The following is a 24,147-nucleotide window of genomic DNA, read 5'->3' as shown; positions in this document are numbered from 1 at the left end:
CACCCTGTGCCTCGTCAAGCCGCTTGTTGACAAGCACGATGTCGGCATCTGCCGCATCCAGTTGCCGCTTTAGTTTCGCAAAACCATCAATTCGGCTAACCACCGGAGCTTCAACCGCCTGCACATAAAGGCGATCTGGTTATTACCTGGGACTATGATCCTCTGTTTGTCACCGTTCCCAACGACAACCAGAGTCTCAGGGGCTACTATCTGCATAGGCATACCTAACGTATGCGGCACTTTTAAAGGCATACATTGTTTCACGTACCTTGAAGCCTTTCAGCAGACTCATAAAAGCTTCATGCAAACCGCTTTCAGCGGATGAAATCATTTCAGTTACCGTACCCATTAGCGTATGATGCGCTTCCGAGACGACAGCTTGCCCCAGAAGATCCTTCAGCACGTCCGACTGCACACTGTACGGACCCTTGCTGTCGCTCCCCTCGGGAGCCGGATACTGGGGATGGCGGGCGGCCAAAGGGTTACCCTCTGGCCCTAGCAGATCCGGAGATACCCTTCGCGACGACACTTCAAGGTCGCCCGCTTCTTGAGCTGGGGAGTCTGGGGAGGCGTTTCGCTCTCCATCATCTCCAGAAGAAGATCCCCCAAAGATGAACTTTGTCGAGAAGGGCTGTGATCCGGACTACAATTTGTAAGCATCGGTCATTGTCTTCGGAAGTAAGATAGGATATCTTCACTATTAAGAACTTTCTGATTACTTACAGCTCGGTAGAGGGCTGATTCCCACGCGGACATTATGCGGCCGGAATACCCTCCGAGGCAGGACCCTCTGGCGGAGATTTCTTCTCCCGTTTGGAAACCTTGGTTTCCGGGTCTTCAGAGGTAGTCCTCTTCCTTCCCCGAGGAGAAAGAATGTCAGATTCTTCCCCTTGGTTATCCTCCCTCGCGGAGGTGCTCGTTCCCTCGATTGGAATAGATAGCGATGGGCGCCCGCTTTCGCCCTCTTTATCCCCCCCCTTCATCTTCCTTTAAGGGCACTAGACAAGGCGCTGGCTCGAGCATCTTTTCCAGCACCGGATTGTCCAAGCCCTTGGGAAGGGGAGCCGAACACCGGATCAGTTTCATCTTTGTTATCCAGTCCTGGTCAAAGAGCGATCCTTCAGAATAATGTCATGATAAATAAAAGAATGGTGTGTTCGGCCATGGGATTATTTACTTGGGCAGCGGGGCGGTTGCAGCTTAGGCCCACGTCCTCGGTAGTGTCCGGACACTCTATTTGGGGTCCGAAGAACGATTTGTACATCTCCTCGTGCGTCATGCCGAGGAAATGCTGAATAGTGCGTGGTCCTTCCTGGTTGAATTCCCACATGCGGAGGGGTCGGCGTTTGCAAGGCTGGACTCGACGAACCAGCATAACTTGCATTACCATAACCAGACTGAAATCTCCCTCGAAGAGATCTCGGATATGGTTCTGCAGTGTTGGCACATCCTTGGCTGGACCCCAGCTCAGCCCCCTACTGATCCATGACATCAGTTGTGCTGGGGGGCCGCGCGAAAGGTAGGGGCAGCTACCCATTTGGCACTTCGGGGAGCTGTGACGTAAAATCACTCCCGCTGCCACAATCCGGGCACCTCTGGAAAGGAACCCTTCGGCCATGGAGCGTCAGCAATTTTTCTTATTAAAGCACCTCTGCACGTTGTGTACTGCCCCTCGACCGTCTTCGGCTTCACATCGAAGGTCTTGAGCCACCTGCCGAAGTAAGGGGTAATGCGGAGGAAGGCCTCACATACGACAATAAATGATGAGATGTGAAGAAGCGAATCCGGGGCCAGATCGTGAAAATCCAGCCCGTAATAGAACATAAGACCCCTAACAAAGGGATCCAGAGCGAGGCCTAGTCCTCAGAGGAAGTGGGAGACGAACACAACGCTCTTGTTGGGTTCGGCGGTAGGGACGACCTGCCCTCGGGCGGGCAGCCTATGCGGAATTTCGGCGGTTAGATATCTGGCCTCCCTCAACTTCTTGATGTCCTCCTCCATGACGGAGGAGGCATCCACCGGCCTTGGAGGTTGGATCCGGACATGATTGAAGGTCCGAAGCACCTGACCTGAGATTTGGGTGTTAGAACTTGAGGCGGGGGAAGGATTAGATTGAGCATGGGAGGGAAAAAAGAAAAAGCCTTGTCCCTTTATAAAGGGGATGAATATCAGGCGTCCTCCTCGTGGCCGTTCGAGACTTACCTAAGATCTAGGAGTCATGCCAATAGGCATGGTTGGGTTACCCACATTTGTATTAATGAGAATCCCGTGATAAGGGGAACACGATCTCTGCTTTGACAATACGTGTCAAGAAACCACCTCGTGTTATGTGCGGGGTTGGTTAAAGAAAAACGGTTCAAATAATGACCAGGCCATGGCGTGATGTCATGCTGTCAAAACGTGTTAGCAGATTAGATTTGTGGAAATATTATTCTCTCTACGGTGGTGTGTGAAACTTATTTTGCAGGGTCGGACACTATCCTTGTATTCAAACTCTTATGTGGTGTATTCGGAGGAGGAACCCGCCTTGTAATGCCGAAGACAACACTGCGTGCCGGACTCATCGTCATTGAAGCCTGGTTCAGGGGCTACTGAGGGAGTCCTGGATTAGGGGGTCTCCGGAAAGCCTGACTATATCCTTTGGCCGGACTATTGGACTATGAAGATACAAGATTGAAGACTTCGTCCCATGTCCGGATGGGACTTTCCTTGGCGTGGAAGGCAAGCTAGGCAATACAAATGTGCATATCTCCTCCTTTGTAACCGACCTTGTGTAACCCTAGCCTCCTCCGGTGTCTATATAAACCAGAGGGTTTTAGTCCGTAAGACAACAGACAATCATAACATAGGCTAGCTTCTAGGGTTTAGCCTCTCCGATCTCGTGGTAGATCTACTCTTGTAATACTCATATCATCAAGAACAATCAAGCAGGACGTAGGGTTTTACCTCTATTAAGAGGGCCCGAACCTGGGTAAAACATCGTCTCCCCTGCCTCCTGTTACCATCCGCCTTAGACACACAGTTCGGGACCCCCTACCCGAGATCCGCCGGTTTTGACACCGACAGGGGGGCATTGGTCCCGGTTCATGCCACAAACCTGGACTAAAGATGTGGCTATATAAGCCAACACTTGGATATTTTCCTAGTTTCTCCCATCGTCGCGCCCTGCCTCCTCGCTGCCGTTGCCGTCGACGCCCTCGCCCTGCCCTGCCCCGATGTGCCGCCCTCCTCTAGCCATTTCGACCAGCCCGGAAGCCTCCCCGTGCTCGACCTTGTCGCCTCTACCCATTCATTTGCCCGGGGAAGCACCACGCTGGAGCCCGCGACCCCTTCTTCCCCGACGCCGTTCGTCACTAGCGCCACCGATTCCGGCGACCTCGAGCCCGTTGCCGTTCCCTACGACCGAGCTGTGAGGCCCTCCCTCCTCCCCTTTCCTTCTCATCGCCGTCCCCGCACGCCACCCGTAAGCGCCGCCGCCAACCATCGTCGCCGTCCCAGACCTCGCCCTCACCTCCAATGTAATGGAGATTATTGATGCTCTGTATATTAGAGATTATGTAATGATCTATATATGCTCTGTATGATCTTTTTGGCATTTTTAGAAAAATGTATGTATGTATGTTCTCTGTATATGCTCTGTATATGCTCTTTTTTGCATTTTTAGAAAAATATTGGAGATTATGTAATGCTCACAAAAAAGTCTATTTTTTGTTAAAAAATTATGTATGTATGTTCATATATGCAAAAGTTACATTTAAGAAAAAAGAAAATGTATATATGTTCATATGCAAAGAATATGCAAAAGTTAGAATTTTTTATGTTCATAGAATTTTTTTGGGGGTGATATTGTAGAATATGAACATTTTGAATATGGATGGATGGATGGATGGACGGATGAACATTCTAACATATAAGAAGGTTGGGCGACCCACCTCCACGAGCCTCCCCTGATTTAGTATCTTCTCGACCGTCTGATTCTGGTCAAAACAGTCTTCTCTCTGTTCTAGTTCGTTGGATCTTCGCGTCGGTTTTCACCTCACGGTAATTTCTCAGAGCCAATGATGTGTGGGCTCAGCGTCGCCCGCGATTGGCTGGGTTGGGCATTTTTGGGTGTCCGAGCGCCCTCTCCTTATGCGCCGCGTGCGCGTCGCGCGAAAGCGTGGGCAGGTCATGTCCTCCAAAGCCGCTCGCCCAATCCCCTCGCCCGCATGTCGTACCCCTCACTCCCTCCTTGATCTCTCTCTCCCTCCTCAGCCGCCATGGCAGGAAGCCACAAACCCTAGCCCCCTTTTCTCACGGTCCCTGCACCCTCCCTGTTGATCAAACCCAGTCGCTACATGTAGGCTTTCTTGGATGAAGGCTTTGTAGCATGTAGGCTTTATCTGGGCAAAAGGCTAAGGTAGAGAAGTAACTAGCTCAAAAGACTAAGCGTGTGTGTGCAAGTACGCAGCTTGTGGGTGTTGTTTGCACCTCCAGCCGGGCCTATAAAAAGGACCCCAGGTCCTTCGGTTGTAATAAGGCCATTCCAGTGCAATATCAATCAGCTTCAAGAGCTCTCCCATGTGTGTGCATGTTTTCAGTGTAGAAGCATTGTTCATCCACTAGTACTAGTAGTCTAGTACGTGAGCTCCGCTCCAACTCGATTGTGTGTGTGTAACACTAGTTCATGTCCTCCTATACTAGTATAGCTAGAGATCCGGCAGTGGTTCATCTCTAGTCTGTACTTGGGCTAACAATTGGCATCAGAGCCTCAGGTTATGCCGAAGCATATGCCGAAAGGAGGCGTCGTCGATGATGGTTCCAAGACCGCCGAGCAGAGCTCGGCTGAGGAGACCCGTGCGGCGAACGCGCTCGCGCTGCGAGGAAGGCCGGGAAGTGAGCTGGGTGCGCCATGCTCCGTGCGAGATGTGGGCATGTCCAGTGCCTCCTTCCCTCTCCTCACGCGGACCAACTACCCCAGTTGGTCCGTCCTGAGGAAATTCATCATGGAGGTGCGGCATATGTGGAAAGCCATGGAAACCGGCGATGTCGAGTACGAGGAGGAGCGGTTGGCGATGGAGGCGATCTTGCGCTCCATCCCACTAGAGATGGTGCTCACCCTTGCGGCCAAGAAGACGGCCAAGGAAGCATGGGACACTATCAAGACTTTGCGCATCGACATAGAGCGCGTGCGGGAGTTGAAGGCCCAGACCTTGCGCCTCTAGTATGAGGAGATCCGGTTCAAGGCCGGTGAACAAGTCGACGACTTCGCCTTGCGGCTGCAAGGTCTCGTCACCGAGCTCGCAATGCTCGGAGATCCAATCGACAATAAGATGGTGATTCTCAAGTTTCTCTCCGTCGTCCCCAGGCAGTACAGGCAACTGGCCTAGTCCAACAAGAGCTTGGTGGATCTCTCCACCATGACTATCGAGGAGCTGGTAGGGAGGCTCAAGGTCGTCGAGGAGCATGGAGAAGAAGCCAACAACCACACCGGCAGTGAACTACTGCTCACCTGGGAGAAGTGGGATGCCCGCCTTCAGCAGCGCGGCCACGACGGCTCTTTCGGCAGTGGGGGAGGCGCCCCCACGGGAAGCAGAGGTCACGGCAGAGGCAGAGGCAGAGGCCGCACCCAGAGCGGTGGAGGAAACCGCGGTCGCAAGCCAAGCCGGGCAGGGCGAGGCGCTGGCAATGGTGGCAAGTGCCGCTACTGCGTGTGCGTGCGTGCGGCTACGTCTTCCTCAACGAGGAGAGAGCCGTGACCACACCCAGGCTTGCAGGCGGCAAGCAAAGTGAGGGTTGGTTCCTCGGCACCGGCGCCACGAACCACATGACTGGTTCAGTCGACGTGTTCGCGGAGCTAGACCGCTCAATCACCGGGAAGGTATGGTTCATGGACGGATCTGTGGTGGAGATCCACAGGCGCGGGACCATCGTCTTCGCCTACAAAGGAGGTGATCGTAGGGCATTCACGGACGTCTACTTCATCCCGACGCTCAAGAGCAGCATCGTGAGTGTTTGACAGCTCAACGAGGGCTAGTTCAACATCGTCATCTGGCGCTATGTTCTCATCGTGCGTGACCAGCAGAAGAGGCTGCTCATCGAAGTAAGCCGCTCTCCAAACCGCCTCCACAAGCTCTTCTTTTGACTCGTGCATCATGTGTGCCTTGACGTGGGCCATGTCTCCGACGCGTGGCATTGGCATGCCCGGCTAGGACACCGGCACTTCGACGGGTTGTGGAAGATGGCGCGAGGCAACCTCGTTCATGGGCTACCTCACATCGAGCATGCCGACGAGCTGTGCGATGCGTGTCTTGCCGGGAAGCAGCGGCGCATGCCCTTTCCCGAGAAGGCACGCTATCGGGTGCAGGAACCCCTGGAGCTTGTCCATGGGGACCTCTGCGGCCCAATCACCTCGGCAAAGCCAGGAGGGCGTCGCTACATCCTGCTGCTCATCGATGACTACAGCAGGTTCATGTGGGTGCTACTCCTCGCCTCCAAGGACGAGGCCGAGCAAGCCATCGTCAAGCAGCAAGCGGCAGCAGAGGTGGAGTGTGGCCACAAGCTGCGCGTGCTACACACGGACCATGGTGGCGAGTTCATGTTGGCCACGTTCTACAAGCACTATGATGAAAAAGGGGTACAACGTCACCTGACAGCCCCTTACTCGCTGCAGCAGAACGGCATCGTCGAGGGAGGAACTAGACGATGCTCGGGATGGCACGCTGCCTGCTCAAGGCAAAGCAGGTTCCGAGCACGTATTGGGGGGAGGCCGTACTCACGGCTGTCTTCATCCTCAACCACTCCTTCACAAGGAGTGTCGACGGCAAGACGCCTTACGAGGCGTGGTATGGGAGGAAGCCCAATGTACGCTTCATCCGCACCTTTGGCTGCGCCGGGCACGTCAAGATGACGCGCCCACAGCTAAAGAAGCTCGACGACAGGAGCACCCCAATGGTGTTCATGGGCTATGAGATGGGCTCTAAGGCGTACAAGATGTACGACCCCATCTCAAAGTGTGTGCATGTCTTGCGTGACGTCATCTTCGACGAAGACGCGCGATGGACGGCGTCGGGGGAGGCCCAGCAAGCAGCTCCTTCACTGTGGAGTACCCGATGTACTCTACAACCCCAGGAAGCAAGACCCCGGGAAGCCCGGGAGGTGCGGATCCGGGAACCACAACCCCGAGAACACCGTCCCCAGGTACGATGTCCCCGAACACCCCGACGTCAAGCAAGGTGGATCCCGAGAGGCAGTTTGCGACCCCGCCAACAGCAAGGTCAGAACTGTTCGACGCCGACGATAGTGTTACCCCCCCAAGTTTCGGCGCATGGGGGATCACCTCGGCGAGGCTGCGACAACACCGCAACAGCCTCCTACCTCTTGAGCACTTGCGTTGGTTTTCCCTTGAAGAGGAAAGGGTGATGCAGCAGAGTAGCATAAGTATTTCCCTCAGTTTTTGAGAACCAAGGTATCAATCCAGTAGGAGGCTACGTGCGAGTCCCTCGCACCTAAACAAAACAAATAAATCCTTGCAACCAACGCGATAAGGGGTTGTCAATCCCTACACGGTCACTTACGAGAGTGAGATCTGATAGATATGATAAGATAATATTTTTGGTATTTTTATGATAAAGATGCAAAGTAAAATAAAATCAATGAAAATAACTAAGTATTGGAAGATTAATATGATGAAGATAGACCCGGGGGGCATAGGTTTCACTAGTGGCTTCTCTCAGGACCATAAGTATTTTACGGTGGGTGAACGAATTACTATTGAGAAATTGACAGAATTGAGCATAGTTATGAGAATATCTAGGTATGATCATGTATAGGCATCACGTCCAAGACAAGTAGACTGACTCCTGCCTGCATCTACTACTAGTACTCCACACATCGACCGCTATCCACCATGCATCTAGAGTATTAAGTTCATAAGATAGAGTAACGCCCTAAGCAAGATGACATGATGTAGAGTGATAAATTCATGCAATACGATAAAAACCCAATCTTGTTATCCTCGATGGAAACAATACAATACGTGCCTTGTTGCCCCTACTGTCACTGGGAAAGGACACCGCAATATTGAACCCAAAGCTAAGCACTTCTCCCATTGCAAGAAAGATCAATCTAGTAGGCCAAACCAAACTGATAATTCGAAGAGACCTGCAAAGATAACCAATCATACATAAAAGAATTCAGAGAAGATTCAAATATTGTTCATAGATAAACTTGATCATAAACCCACAATTCATCGGTCTCAACAAACCCACCGCAAAAAGAAGATTACATCGAATAGATCTCCACAAGAGAGGGGGAGAACTTTGTATTGAGATCCAAGAAGAGAGAAGAAGCCATCTAGCTAATAACTATGGACCCGAAGGTCTGAGGTAAACTACTCACACTTCATCGAAGAGGCTATGGTGTTGATGTAGAAGCCCTCCGTGATCGATGCCTCCTCCGGCGGAGCTCCGAAACAGGCCCCAAGATGGGACCTCATGGATACAGAAAGTTACGACGGTGGAATTAGGGTTTTGGCTCCGTATCTGATCGTTTGGGGGTACGTAGGTATATATAGGAGGAAGAAGTACGTCGGTGGAACAACAGGGGGCCCACGAGGGTGGAGGGCACGCCTGGGGGGTAGGCGCACCCCCCTACCTCGTGGCTTCCTTGTTAGTTGCTTGACGTAGGGTCCAAGTCTCCTGGATCATGTTCGGTGAGAAAATCACGTTCCCGAAGGTTCCATTCAGTTTGGACTCCGTTTGATATTCCTTTTCTTCGAAACCCTAAAATAGGCAAAAAAAAGGCAATTCTGTGCTGGGCTTCCGGTCAATAGATTAGTCCCAAAAATAATATAAAAGTGGATAATAAAGCCCAATAATGTCCAAAACAATAGATAATATAGCATGGAGCAATCAAAAAATATAGATATGTTGGAGATGTATCAAGCATCACCATGCTTAATTCCTGCTCATCCTCGAGTAGGTAAATGATAAAAACAGCATTTTTGATGTGGAATGCTACTAGGCATAATTTCAATGTAATTCTTCTTAATTGTGGCATGAATATTCAGATCCGAAAGATTCAAGATAAAAGTTTAATTTTGACATAGAAATAATAATACTTCAAGCATACTAACTAAGCAATTATGTCTTCTCAAAATAACATGGCCGAAGAAAGTTATCCCTACAAAATCATATAGTCTGGCTATGCTCCATCTTCACCACACAAAGTATTTAAATCATGCACAACCCCGATGATAAGCCAAGCAATTGTTTCATACTTTTAATGTTCTCAAACTTTTTCAATCTTCACGCAATACATGAGTGTGAGCCATGGACATAGCACTATAGGTGGAATAGAATGGTGGTTATGGAGAAGACAAAAAGGGAGAAGATAGTCTCACATCAACTAGGCGTATCAACGGGCTATGGAGATGCCCATCAATAGATATCAATGTGAGTGAGTAGGTATTGCCATGCAACGGATGCACTAGAGCTATAAACGTATGAAAGCTCAACAAAAGAAACTAAGTGGGTGTGCATCCAACTCGCTTGCTCATGAAGACCTAGGGCATTTTGAGGAAGCCCGTCATTGGAATATACAAGCCAAGTTCTATAATGAAAGATTCCCACTAGTATATGAAAGTGACAACATAGGAGACTCTCTATCATGAAGATCATGGTGCTCCTTTGAAGCACAAGTGTGGTAAAAGGATAGTAGCATTGTCCCTTCTCTCTTTTTCTCACATTTTTTTATTTGGGCCATTTGTCTTCTTCTTTTTATGCCCTCTTTTTTTTATTTCTTTCGTCCGGAGTCTCATCCCGACTTATGGAGGAATCATAGTCTCCATCATCCTTTCCTCACTGGGATAATGCTCTAATAATGATGATCATCACACTTTTATTTACTTACAACTCAAGAATTACAACTCGATTCTTAGAACAAAATATGACTCTATGTGAATGCCTCCGGCGGTGTACCGGGATATGCAATTACTCATGAGTGACATGTATGAAAGAATTATGAACGGTGGCTTTGCAACAAATACAATGTCAACTACATGATCATGCAAAGCAATATGACAATGATGGAGCGTGTCATGATAAACGGAACGGTGGAAAGTTGCATGGCAATATATCTCGGAATGGCTATGGAAATGCCATGATAGGTAGGTATGGTGGCTGTTTTGAGGAAGGTATATGGTGGGTGTATGATACCGGCGAAAGGTGCGCGGTATTAGAGAGGCTAGCAATGGTGGAAGGGTGAGAGTGCGTATAATCCATGGACTCAACATTAGTCATAAAGAACTCACATACTTATTGAAAAAATCTACAAGTTATCAAAGCAAAGTATTATGCGCATGCTCCTAGGGGGATAGATTGGTAGGAAAAGACCATCGCTCGTCCCCGACCACCACTCATAAGGAAGACAATCAATAAATAAATCATGCTCCGACTTCATCACATAACGGTTCACCATACATGCATGCTACGGGAATCACAAACTTCAACACAAGCATTTCTCAAATTCACAACTACTCAACTAGCACGACTCTAATATCACCATCTCCATATCTCAAAACAATTATTAAGTTTTCAAACTTCTCATAGTATTCAACACACTCATAAGAAAAAAATTATTAATCTTGAATACCTAGCATATTAGGCTTATTTAAGCAAATTACCATGCTATTTAAGACTCTCAAAATATCTAAGTGAAGCATGAGAGATCAATAGTTTCTATAAAACAAATCCACCAACGTGCTCTAAAAGATATAAGTGAAGTACTAGAGCAAAACTATATAACTCAAAAGATATAAGTGAAGCACATAGAGTATTCTAATAATCTCCGAATCATGTGTCTCTCTCTCAAAAAGGTGTGTACATCAAAGATGATTGTGGCAAACTAAAAAATAAAGACTCAAATAATACAAGACTATCCAAGCAAAACACATATCATGTGGTAAATAAAAATATAGCTCCAAGTAAAGTTACCGATCGAAGTAGACGAAAGAGGGGATGCCTTCCGGGGCATCCCCAAGCTTTGGCTTTTAGGTGTCCTTAGATTATCTTGGGGGTGCCATGGGCATCCCCAAGATTAGGCTCTTTCCACTCCTTGTTCCATAATCCATCAAATCTTTACCCAAAACTTGAAAACTTTACAACACAAAACTTAAAGTAGAAAATCTCGTGAGCTTCGTTAGCGAAAGAAAACAAAAGCCCACTTCAAGGTACTGTAATGAACTAATTCTTTATTTATATTGGTGTTAAACCTACTGTATTCCAACTTCTCTATGGTTTATAAACTATTTTACTAGCCATAGATTCATCAAAAAAAAGCAAACAACACACGAAAAACAGAATCTCTCAAAAACAGAACAGTCTGTAGTAATCTGTAGCTAGCGCAAGATCTGGAACCCCAAAAATTCTAAAATAAATTGCTTGACGTGAGTAATTTGTCTATTAATCATATGAAAAAATAATTAACTAAATATCAATTTCCAAATAAAAATGGCAGCAGTTCTCGTGAGCGCTAAAGTTTATGTTTTTACAGCAAGATTAACAAGACTTTCCCGAAGTCTTCCCAACGGTTCTACTTGGCACAAACACTAATTAAGCACAAAAAACACAACCAAAACAGTGTCTAGATAAATTATTTATTACTAAACAGGAGCAAAAATCAAGGAATAAAAATAAAATTGGGTTGCCTCCCAACAAGCGCTATCGTTTAACGCCCCTAGCTAGGCATAAAAAGCAAGGATAGATCTAGGTATTGCCATCTTTGGTAGGCAATCCATAAGTGGCTCTCATAATAGATTCATAAGGTAATTTGATTTTCTTTGTAGGAAAGTGTTCCATGCCTTTCCTGAACGGAAATTGGAATCTAATATTTCCTTCCTTCATATCAATAATTGCACCAATCGTTCTAAGGAAAGGTCTACCAAGAATAATTGGACATGAAGGATTGCAATCTATATCAAGAATGATAAAATCTATGGGCACATAATTCCTATTTGCAACAATAAGAACATCATTAATTCTTCCCATAGGTTTCTTAATAGTGGAATCCGCAAGGTGCAAGTTTAGAGAGCAATCATCAAAATTACGGAAACCTAACAAATCACACAAAGTCTTTGGAATCGTGGAAACACTAGCACCCAAATCACACAAAGCATAGCATTCATGATATTTAATTTTAATTTTAATAGTTGGTTCCCACTCATAATAAAGTTTTATAGTGATAGAAACTTCCAACTCAAGTTTTTCTTCATAAGATTGCATCAAAGCATCAACGATATGTTTGGTAAAAGCTTTATGTTGGCTATAAGCATGAGAAGAATTTAGCACGGATTGCAACAAGGAAATACAATCTATCAAAGAGAAATTATAATAATTAAATTCCTTGAAATCCAAAATAGTGGGTTCATCAATATTTAAAGTTTTGACTTCTTCAATCCCACTTTTAACAATTTTAGCATCAAGATCTAAAGACTCTGAATTCTTGGAACGCCATCTAGGTAAAGGTGGGTCATATTCAGTCCCATTATTATCAAGATTAATATTGCAAAACAAAGATTTAATAGGGGACACATCAATAACTTTTAGATCTTCATCTGTATTATCATGGAAACTAGAAGAACACACTCTTATAAAGGAATCTTTCTTAGCACGTATTCTAGCGGTTTTTTCTTTGCACTCATCAATGGAAATTCTAATGGCTTTGAGAGACTCATTGATATCATGCTTAGGTGGAATAGATCTAAGTTTCAAAGAATCAACATCAAGAGGAATTCTATCAACGTTCCTAGCCAACTCATCAATCTTAAGCAATTTTTCTTCAATCAAAGCATTGAAATTCTTTTGCGAAGTAATAAATTCTTTAATATTAGATTCAAAATCAGAGGGCATCTTATTATAATTTCCATAAGAATTGTTGTAGGAATTACCATAATTATTAGAGGAATTACTAGGATACGGCCTAGGATTAAAGTTTCCTCTATACACGTTGTTACCAAAATTATTCCTACCAACAAAATTCACATCCATGGATTCATTATTATTCTCAATCAAATTAGACAAAGGCATATCATTAGGATCAAAAGAAACACTTTTATTAGCAAATAATTTCATAAGTTCATCCATCTTTCCACTCAAAACATTAATTTCTTCTATCGCATGCACTTTTTTATTAGTAGATCTTTCAGTGTGCCATTGAGAATAATTAACCATAGTATTATATAAGAGTTTAGTAGCTTCTCCTAAAGTGATTTCCATAAAAGTGCCTCGCACGGCTGAATCTAAAAGATTTCTAGAAGCAAAATTCAATCCGGCATAAAAAGATTGTATAATCATCGACAAATTCAAACCATGTGTTGGGCAATTACGTATCATTAATTTCATCCTCTCCCAAGCTTGTGCAACATGTTCATGATCAAGTTGCTTAAAATTCATAATATCGTTTCTAAGAGAGATGATCTTAGCGGGAGGAAAGTACTTATAGATAAAAGCATCTTTGCACTTATTCCATGAATCAATACTATTTTTAGGCAAAGACGAAAACCAAGCTTTAGCACGATCTCTAAGAGAAAAAGGAAATAGCTTCAATTTAACAATATCATTGTCCACATATTTCTTCTTTTGCATATCACACAAATCAACGAAGCTATTTAGATGGGTAGCGGCATCTTCACTGGGAAGGCCGGAAAACGGATCTTTCATGACAAGATTCAGCAAGGCAGCATTAATTTCACTAGAATCAGCATCGGTAAGAGCAGCAATCGGAGTGCTAATAAAATCATTGTTGTTGGTATTGGTAAAGCCACACAATTTAGTATTATATTGAGCCATCGTGACAAGCAAGAAATCCAACACACAAGCAAACAAGAAACGGGCAAAAAGAGGCAAATAGAGAAAGAGAGGGAGGATAGAGAGAGAGGGTGAATAAAACGGCAAGGGTGAAGTGGGGGAGAGGAAAACGAGAGGCAAATGGCAAATAATGTAATGCGGGAGATAAGGGTATGTGATGGGTACTTGGTATGTTGAATTTTGTGTAGACCTCCCCGGCAACGGCGCCAGAAATCTTTCTTGCTACCTCTTGAGCACTTGCATTGGTTTTCCCTTGAAGAGGAAAGGGTGATGCAGCAGAGTAGCGTAAGTATTTCCCTCAGTTTTTGAGAAGCAAGGTATCAATCCAGTAGGAGGCTACGCGCGAGTCCCTCGCACCTACACAAAACAAGTAAATCCTCGCAACCAACGCGATAAGGGGTTGTCAATCCCTACACGATCACTTACGAGAGTGAGATCTAATAGATACGATAAGATAATATTTTTTGGTATTTTTATGATAAAGATGCAAAGTAAAATAAAATCAATGAAAATAACTAAGTATTCGAAGATTAATATGATGAAGATAGACCTGGGGGGCCATAGGTTTCACTAGTGGCTTCTCTCAAGAGCCTAAGTATTTTATAGTGGGTGAACGAACTACTGTTGGGCAATTGATAGAATTGAGCATAGTTATGAGAATATCTAGGTATGATCATGTATATAGGCACCACGTCCAAGACAAGTAGACCGACTCCTGCCTGCATCTACTACTATTACTCCACACATCGACCGCTATCCAGCATGCATCTAGAGTATTAAGTTCATAAGAACAGAGTAACGCATTAAGCAAGATGACATGATGTAGAGGGATAAATTCATGCAATATGATAAAAAAAACCATCTTGCTATCCTCGATGGCAACAATACAATACATGCCTTGCTGCCCCTACTGTCACTGGGAAAGGACACCGCAACATTGAACCCAAAGCTAAGCACTTCTCCCATTGCAAGAAAGATCAATCTAGTAGGCCAAACCAAACTGATAATTTGAAGAGACTTGCAAAGATAACCAATCATACATAAAAGAATTCAGAGAAGATTCAAATATTGTTCATAGATAAACTTGATCATAAACCCACAATTCATCGGTCTCAACAAACACGCCGCAAAAAGAAGATTACATTGAATAGATCTCCACAAGAGAGGGGGGGACTTTGTATTGAGATCCAAGAAGAGATAAGAAGCCATCTAGCTAATAACTATGGACCCGAAGGTCTGAGGTAAACTACTCACACTTCATCGAAGAGGCTATGGTGTTGATGTATAAGCCCTCCGTGATCGATGCCCCCTCCGGCGGAGCTCCGGAACATGCCCCAAGATGGGATCTCATGGATACAGAAAGTTACGGTGGTGGAATTAGGGTTTTGGCTCCGTATCTGATCGTTTGCGGGTACGTAGGTATATATAGGAGGAAGAAGTACGTCAGTGGAGCAACAGGGGGCCCATGAGGGTGGAGGGCGCAGCTAGGGGGTAGGCACGCCCCCCTACCTCGTGGCTTCCCTGTTGGTTGCTGGACGTACGGTCGAAGTCTCCTGTATCATGTTCGGTGAGAAAATCACGTTCCCGAAGGTTTCATTCCGTTTGGACTCCGGTTGATATTCCTTTCTTTGAAATCCTAAAATAGGCAAAAAAACAGCAATTTTGGGTTGGGCCTTCGGTTAATAGGTTAGTCCCAAAAATAATATAAAAGTGGATAATAAAGCCCAATAATGTCCAAAACAGTAGATAATATAGCATGGAGCAATCAAAAAATATAGATACGTTGGAGACGTATCATAGCCGGAGGAAGAGGATGTTGATGACGACGACATCTTGCATCTGATGGCCGGTGAGGAGCTGACCATGTTCACGGAGGCCGAGCAAGAGGATTGCTGGCGCCACGCGATGCTGGACGAGCTAGCGTCGATCAACGACAACGCCACTTGGACACTCACCACACTGCCTGCTAGGCACCGAGCCATCGTGCTCAAGAGGGTGTTCAAGGTGAAAAAGGATGAGCACGACGCCATTGTCAAGCACAAGGCGCACCTCGTTGCAAAGGGCTATGTACAGCGCGAGGGGGTGGACTTCGAGGAAGTCTACGGTCCGGTGGCAAGGATGGAGTATGTGCGGCTTATCCTTGCCGTGGCCGCTCATCACGGGTGGGAGGTACACCACATGGACATCAAGTCGGTGTTTCTCAACGGCGACCTCAACGAGGAGGTGTACGTCTCCCAGCCTCCACGGTTCGTTGCCAAGAACCACGAGCAGGGCGTGTACAGGCTACATAAGGCCCTATACGGTCTCCGACAATCCCCAAGGGCATGGAACACCAAGCTCGATGCAAGACTAGCATCCCTTGGGTTCTCACGCAGTGCTTCTGAGCATGGCGTGTACTCGCGTGGCCCCGTGAACACGCTCCTCATCGTCGGCATCTACGTCAACGACCTGGTCATCGCCGGGGCAGAGCCCGAAGAGGTTCAATGCTTCAAGGGAGAGATGCATCGTCTCTTCAGCATGAGCGACCTTGGGCTGCTCCGGTACTACCTCGGACTAGAGGTGAACCAGGAGGGTGGTCGCATCACGATCACGCAGGCGGCCTACGCCGCCAAGATGATCGAGCGAGCAGGCATGAAGGACTGCCATGCCGTGCATGATCCAATGGAGGCACGACTGAAGCTCAGCAAGGATAGCTCCGAGAAGGCGGTGGACGCTACGCTCTACCGCAGCATCATTGGGAGCCTCAGGTATCTCGTGCTCACCCGACCAGACATTACGTTCGTTGTCGGGTACCTGAGTAGGTTCATGGAAGCCCCGGCAAGCGATCGCCTCGCTGCCATCAAGCACCTGCTCTGGTACATCGCGGGTACGCTCACGCATGGATGCATGTATCGTCGTGGCGATGGCAAAAGCTTGGTCGGGTACAGCGACTCCGACCATGCTGGTGACGTGGACTCTCGGAAGAGCACCTTGGGCATACTGTTCCTTCTCGGGAACAGTCCCGTCAGCTGGCAATCGATGAGGCAGAAGGTTGTCGCCACTCCTTCATGCGAGGCGGAGTACATCGCGGTAGCTATGGCGGCATTGAAGGAAATATTCCCTAGAGGCAATAATAAAGTTATTATTTATTTCCTTATATCATGATAAATGTTTATTATTCATGCTAGAATTGTATTAACCGGAAACATAATACATGTGTGAATACATAGACAAACAGTATGTCACTAGTATGCCTCTACTTGACTAGCTCGTTGATCAAAGATGGTTATGTTTCCTAACCATAGACATGAGTTGTCATTTGATTAATGGGATCACATCATTAGGAGAATGATGTGATTGACTTGACCCATTCTGTTAGCTTAGCACTTGATCGTTTAGTTTGTTGCTATTGCTTTCTTCATGACTTATACATGTTCCTATGACTATGAGATTATGCAACTCCCGTTTATCGGAGGAACACTTTGTGTGCCACCAAATGTCACAACGTAACTGGGTGATTATAAAGGTGCTCTACAGGTGTCTCCAAAGGTACTTGTTGGGTTGGCGTATTTCGAGATTAGGATTTGTCACTCCGGTTGTCGGAGAGGTATCTCTGGGCCCACTCAGTAATGCACATCACAATAAGCCTTGCAAGCATTGCAACTAATGAGTTAGTTGAGGGATGATGTATTACGGAACGAGTAAAGAGACTTGCCGGTAACGAGATTGAACTAGGTATTGAGATACCGACGATCGAATCCCAGACAAGTAACATACCGATGACAAAGGGAACAACGTATGTTGTTATGCGGTCTGACCGATAAAGATCTTCGTAGAATATGTAGGAGCCAATATGGGCATCCAGGTCCTGCTATTGGTTATTGACCAGAGAGGTGTCTCGGTCATGTCTACATAGTTCTCGAACCCGTAGGGTCCGCATGCTTAACGTGCTTTGACGATATAGTACTATGTGAGTTATGTATGTTGGTGACCGAATGTTGTTCGGAGTCCGGGATGAGATCACGGACATGACGAGGAACTCTGGAATGGTCCGGAGATAAAGTTTGATATATGGGATAATAGTGTTTGGTCACCGGAAGGGTTCCGGAATTCACCGGAAGGGATTCCGGATGTTTCCCGAAATGTTTGGGTACGAGAACACTTTATCTGGGCCAAAGGGGAAAGCCCACGAGGCTTTTGGAAAGTGCAAAAGGAAGTTTTGCGGAGACCAAAGGCTAGACTCCAGGAACCCTGGCGTCTAGGGGGTAGACGCCGGGAACCCTGGCGTCTAGCCCTGGAGTCCGAGAAGGACTCTTGCCTTTTGGGTGAAACCGACTTTGAGGAGACTTTTACTCCAAGTTTCTGTTGGGGAACGTTGGAGAAAACAAAATATTTCCTACGGTTTCACCAGGATCCATCTAGGAGTTCATCTAGCAACGAGTGATTAGATGCATCTACGTACCTTGTAGATCGCGAGCGGAAGCGTTCAAAGAACGGGGATGATGTAGTCGAACACAACGTGATTCAAATCACCGATGATCTTAGCACCGAACGGACGGTGCCTCCGTGTTCAACACACGTACGGAACGGATGACGTCTCCTCCTTTCTTGATCCAGCAAGGGGGGGGAGGAGAGGTTGATGAAGATCCAGCAGCACGACGGCGTGGTGGTGGATGCAGGGCGTCACAGTAGCAGGGCTTCGCCTATACAACGAGAGAGAGACGTAACGGGGAGAGAGGGAAGCACCAAAGGCTGAGGTATGAAGTCCCTCCTCTCCCCCACTATATATAGGAGGGCCAAGGGGGGTGGTGCGCAGCCTAGGAGATCCAATCTCCTAGGTGCGGCGGCCAGGGGAGGTTTCCCTCCCCCCCCCAAGGCACTCAGGGGTGCCTTCCACTAGTGGGACTCCTCCCCCATGGAATCCTTAGGCGCATGGGCCTATAGGGGCTGGTGCCCTTGGCCCATATAGGCCAAGGCGCACCCCCTACAGCCCATGTGGCCCCCCGGGATAGGTGGCCCCACCCGGTGGGCCCCCGGGACCCCTCCGGTGGTCCCGGTACAATACCGATAACCCCGAAACTTGTCCCGATGGCCGAAACAGCACTTCCTATATATAATTCTTTACCTCCGGACCATTCCGGAACTCCTCATGACATCCGGGATCTCATCCGGGACTCCGAACAACATTCGGGTTACTGCATACACATATCTTCATAACCCTAGCGTCACCGAACCTTAAGTGTGTAGACCCTACGGGTTCGGGAGACAAGCAGACATGACCGAGACGACTCTCCGGTCAATAACCAACAGCGGGATCTGGATACCCATGATGGCTCCCACATGCTCCACGATGATCTCATCGGATGAACCACGATGTCGAGGATTAATCAACCCCGTATACAATTCCCTTTGTCAATCGGTATGTTACTTGCCCGAGACTCGATCGTTGGTATCCCAATACCTTGTTCAATCTCGTTACCGGCAAGTCACTTTACTCGTACCATAATGCATGATCCCATGATCAACCACTTGGTCACCTTGAGCTCATAATGATGATGCATTACCGAGTGGGCCTAGTGATACCTCTCCGTTATCCAAAGTGACAAATCCCAGTCTCGATCCATGTCAACCCAACAGACACTTTCGGAGATACCTGTAATGCACCTTTATAGTCACCCAGTTACGTTGTGACGTTTGATACACCCAAAGCACTCCTACGGTATCCGGGAGTTACAGGATCTCATGGTCAAAGGAAAAGATACTTGACATTGGAAAAGCTCTAGCAAACGAACTACACGATCTTTGTACTATGCTTAGGATTGGGTCTTGTCCATCACATCATTCTACTAATGATGTGATCCCGTTATCAATGACATCCAATGTCCATAGCCAGGAAATCATGACTATCTGTTGATCAACGAGCTAGTCAACTAGAGGCTTACTAGGGACATATTATGGTCTATGTATTCACACGTGTATTACGATTTCCGGATAATACAGTTATAGCATGAATAAAGACAATTATCATGAACAAAGAAATATAATAATAATGCTTTTATTATTGCCTCTAGGGCATATTTCCAACAGTCTCCCACTTGCACTAGAGTCAATAATCTAGTTACATTGTGATGAATCGAACACCCATGGAATTCTGGTGTTGATCATGTTTTGCCCTAGGGAGAGGTTTAGTCAACGGATCTTCTATATTCAAGTCCGTATGTACTTTACAAATCTCTATGTCTCCATCTTGAACATTTTCACGAATGGAGTTGAAGCGACGCTTGATGTGCCTTGTCTTCTTGTGAAACCTGGGCTCCTTGGCAAGTGCAATAGCTCCAGTGTTGTCACAAAAGAGTTTGATTGGCCCCGACGCATTGGGTATGACTCCTAGGTCGGTGATGAACTCCTTCACCCATATTGCTTCATGTGCTGCCTCCGAGGCTGCCATGTACTCCGCTTCACATGTAGATCCCGCCACGACGCTTTGTTTGCAGCTGCACCAGCTCACTGCTCCACCATTCAACATATACACGTATCCGGTTTGTGACTTAGAGTCATCCAGATCTGTGTCGAAGCTAGCGTCGACGTAACCCTTTATGACGAGCTCTTCGTCACCTCCATAAACAAGAAACATTTCCTTAGTCCTTTTCAGGTACTTCAGGATATTCTTGACCGCTGTCCAGTGTTCCTTGCCGGGATTACTTTGGTACCTTCCTACCAAACTTACGGCAAGGTTTACATCAGGTCTGGTACACAGCATGGCATACATGATAGAACCTATGGCTGAGGCATAGGGGATGACACTCATCTCTTCTATCTCTTCTGCCATGGTCGTACATTGAGCTGAGCTCAATTTCATACCTTGCAAAACAGCAAGAACCCTTTCTTGGACTGATCCATTTTGAACTTCTTCAAAATCTTATCAAGGTATGTGCTTTGTGAAAGACCTATGAGGCGTCTTGATCTATCTCTGTAGATCTTGATGCCTAATATATAAGCAGCTTCTCCAAGGTCCTTCATTGAAAAACTTTTATTCAAGTAGGCCTTGATGCTGTCCAAGAGTTCTATATCATTTCCCATCAAAAGTATGTCATCTACATATAGTATGAGAAATGCTACAGAGCTCCCACTCACTTTCTTGTAAACGCAGGCTTCTCCATAAGTTTGCGTAAACCCAAACGCTTTGATCATCTCATCAAAGCGAATGTTCCAACTCCGAGATGCTTGCACTAGCCCATAAATCGAGCGTTGGAGCTTGCACACCTTGTCAGCATTCTTAGGATCGACAAAACCTTCCGGCTGCATCATATACAATTCTTCCTTAAGGAAACCATTAAGGAATGCCGTTTTGACGTCCATTTGCCATATTTCATAATCATAGAATGCGGCAACTGCTAACATGATTCGGACGGACTTTAGCTTCGCTACCGGTGAGAAAGTCTCATCGTAGTCAACCCCTTGAACTTGTCGATAACCCTTAGCGACAAGTCGAGCTTTATAGATGGTCACATTACCATCCGCGTCTGTCTTCTTCTTAAAGATCCATTTATTTTCTATGGCTCGCCGTTCAACGGGCAAGTCAGTCAAAGTCCATACTTCGTTTTCATACATGGATCCTATCTCGGATTTCATGGCTTCTAGCCATTTGTCGGAATCCGGGCCCGCCATCGCTTCTTCATAGTTCGAAGGTTCACTATTGTCTAACAACATGATTTCCAAGACAGGGTTGCCGTACCACTCTGGTGCGGAACGTGTCCTTGTGGACCTTCGAATTTCAGTAGGAGCTTGATCAGAAGTATCTTGATCATCATTAATAACTTCCTCTCTAGTCGGTGCAGGTGCCTCAGGAACATTTTCTTGAGTTGCGCCATTTACCGGTTCAAGAGGCAATACTTCATCAAGTTCTACTTTCCTCCCACTTACTTCTTTCGAGAGAAACTCTTTCTCTAGAAAGGATCCATTCCTGGCAACAAAGATCTTGCCTTCGGATCTAAGGTAGAAGGTATACCCATAAGTTTCTTTAGGGTATCCTATGAAGACGGATTTTTCCGACTTGGGTTCGAGCTTTTCAGGTTGAAGTTTCTTGACATAAGCATCGCATCCCCAAACTTTTAGAAACGACAGCTTAGGTTTCTTCCCAAACCATAATTCATACGGTGTCGTCTCAACGGATTTCGACGGTGCCCTATTTAAAGTGAATGCGGCAGTCTCTAAAGCATAGCCCCAAAAAGATAGCGGTAAATCGGCAAGAGACATCATAGATCGCACCATATCTAATAAAGTGCGATTACGACGTTCGGACACACCATTACGCTGAGGTGTTCCAGGCGGCGTGAGTTGTGAAACTATTCCACATTTTCTTAAGTGTGTGCCAAATTCGTGACTCAAGTATTCTCCTCCACGATCTGATCGTAGAAACTTGATTTTCCTGTCACGTTGATTCTCAACTTCACTCTGAAATTCCTTGAACTTTTCAAAGGTTTCAGACTTGTGTTTCATTAAGTAGACATACCCATATCTACTTAAGTCATCAGTGAGGGTGAGAACATAACGATAGCCACCACGAGCCTCAACACTCATTGGACCGCACACATCAGTATGTATGATTTCCAACAAGGTGGTTGCTCGCTCCATTGTTCCTGAGAACGGAGTCTTGGTCATTTTACCCATGAGGCATGGTTCGCACGTGTCAAATGATTCATAATCAAGAGACTCTAAAAGTCCATCTGCATGGAGCTTCTTCATGCGTTTGACACCTATGTGACCAAGGCGGCAGTGCCACAAGTATGTGGGACTATCATTATCAACTTTACATATTTTTGTATTCACACTATGAATATGTGTAGTAATATGCTCGAGATTCATTAAGAATAAACCATTGACTATCGGAGCATGACCATAAAACATATCTCTCATATAAATAGAACAACCATTATTCTCAGATTTAAATGAGTAGCCATCTCGTATTAAACGAGATCCTGATACAATGTTCATGCTCAAACATGGCACTAAATAACAATTATTGAGGTTTATCACTAATCCCGTAGGTAAATGTAGAGGTAGCGTGCCGACGGCGATCACATCGACCTTGGAACCATTCCCGACGCGCATCGTCACCTCGTCCTTCTCCAGTTTTCGTTTATTCTGCAACTCCTGCGGTGAGTTACAAATATGAGCAACAGCACCGGTATCAAATACCCAGGAGTTACTACGAGTACTGGTAAGGTACACATCAATCACATGTATATCAAATATACCTTTGGTGTTGCCGGCCTTCTTATCCGCTAAGTATTTGGGGCAGTTCCGCTTCCAGTGACCCTTCCCTTTGCAATAAAAGCACTCTGTCTCAGGCTTGGGTCCATCCTTTGACTTCTTCCCGACAGCTTGCTTGCCGGGCGCAGCAACTTCCTTGCCGTCCTTCTTGAAGTTCTTTTTACCCTTGCCCTTTTTGAACTTAGTGGTTTTATTCATCATCAACACTTGATGTTCCTTCTTAACTTCTACCTCTGCTGATTTCAGCATTGCAAATACTTCAGGAATGGTCTTTACCATCCCCTGCATATTGAAGTTCATCACAAAGCTCTTGTAGCTTGGTGGAAGCGACTGGAGGATTCTGTCAATGACCGCGTCATCCGGGAGATTAACTCCCAGCTAAGTCAAGCGGTTATGTAACCCAGACATAGTGAGTATGTGCTCACTGACAGAACTATTTTCCTCCATCTTACAGCTAAAGAACTTATCAGAGACTTCATATCTCTCGATCCGGGCATGAGCTTGAAAAACTATTTTTAGCTCTTCGAACATCTCATATGCTCCATGTCTCTCAAAACGCTTTTGGAGCCCCGGTTCTAAGCTGTAAAGCATGCCGCACTGAATGAGGGAGTAGTCATCAGTACGTGTCTGCCAAGCGTTGATAGCGTCTTGGTTTTGTGGGACGGGTGGATCACCTAGCGGTGCTTGTAGGACATAATCTTTCTTGGCAGCTATGAGGATGATCCTCAGGTTCCGGACCCAGTCCGTATAGTTGCTGCCATCGTCTTTCAGCTTGGTTTTCTCTAGGAACGTGTTGAAATTGAATACAACGTTGGCCATTTGATCTACAAGACATATTGTAAAGGTTTTAGACTAAGTTCATGATAATTAAGTTCATCTAATCAAATTATTAATGAACTCCCACTCAGATTAGACATCCCTCTAGTCATCTAAGTGTTACACGATCCGAGTCGACTAGGCCATGTCCGATTAACACGTGAGACGGACTAGTCATCGCCGGTGAACATCTTCATGTTGATCGTATCTTCCATACGACTCGTGTTCGACCTTT

Source organism: Triticum urartu, chromosome 4A (assembly GCF_056163025.1).
Source record: "Triticum urartu cultivar PI428250 chromosome 4A, HENAU_Tu73, whole genome shotgun sequence".
NCBI lineage: Eukaryota > Viridiplantae > Streptophyta > Magnoliopsida > Poales > Poaceae > Triticum > Triticum urartu.
The sequence above is the reverse complement of the archived record's forward strand: the minus strand, read 5'-3'. Positions refer to the sequence as shown.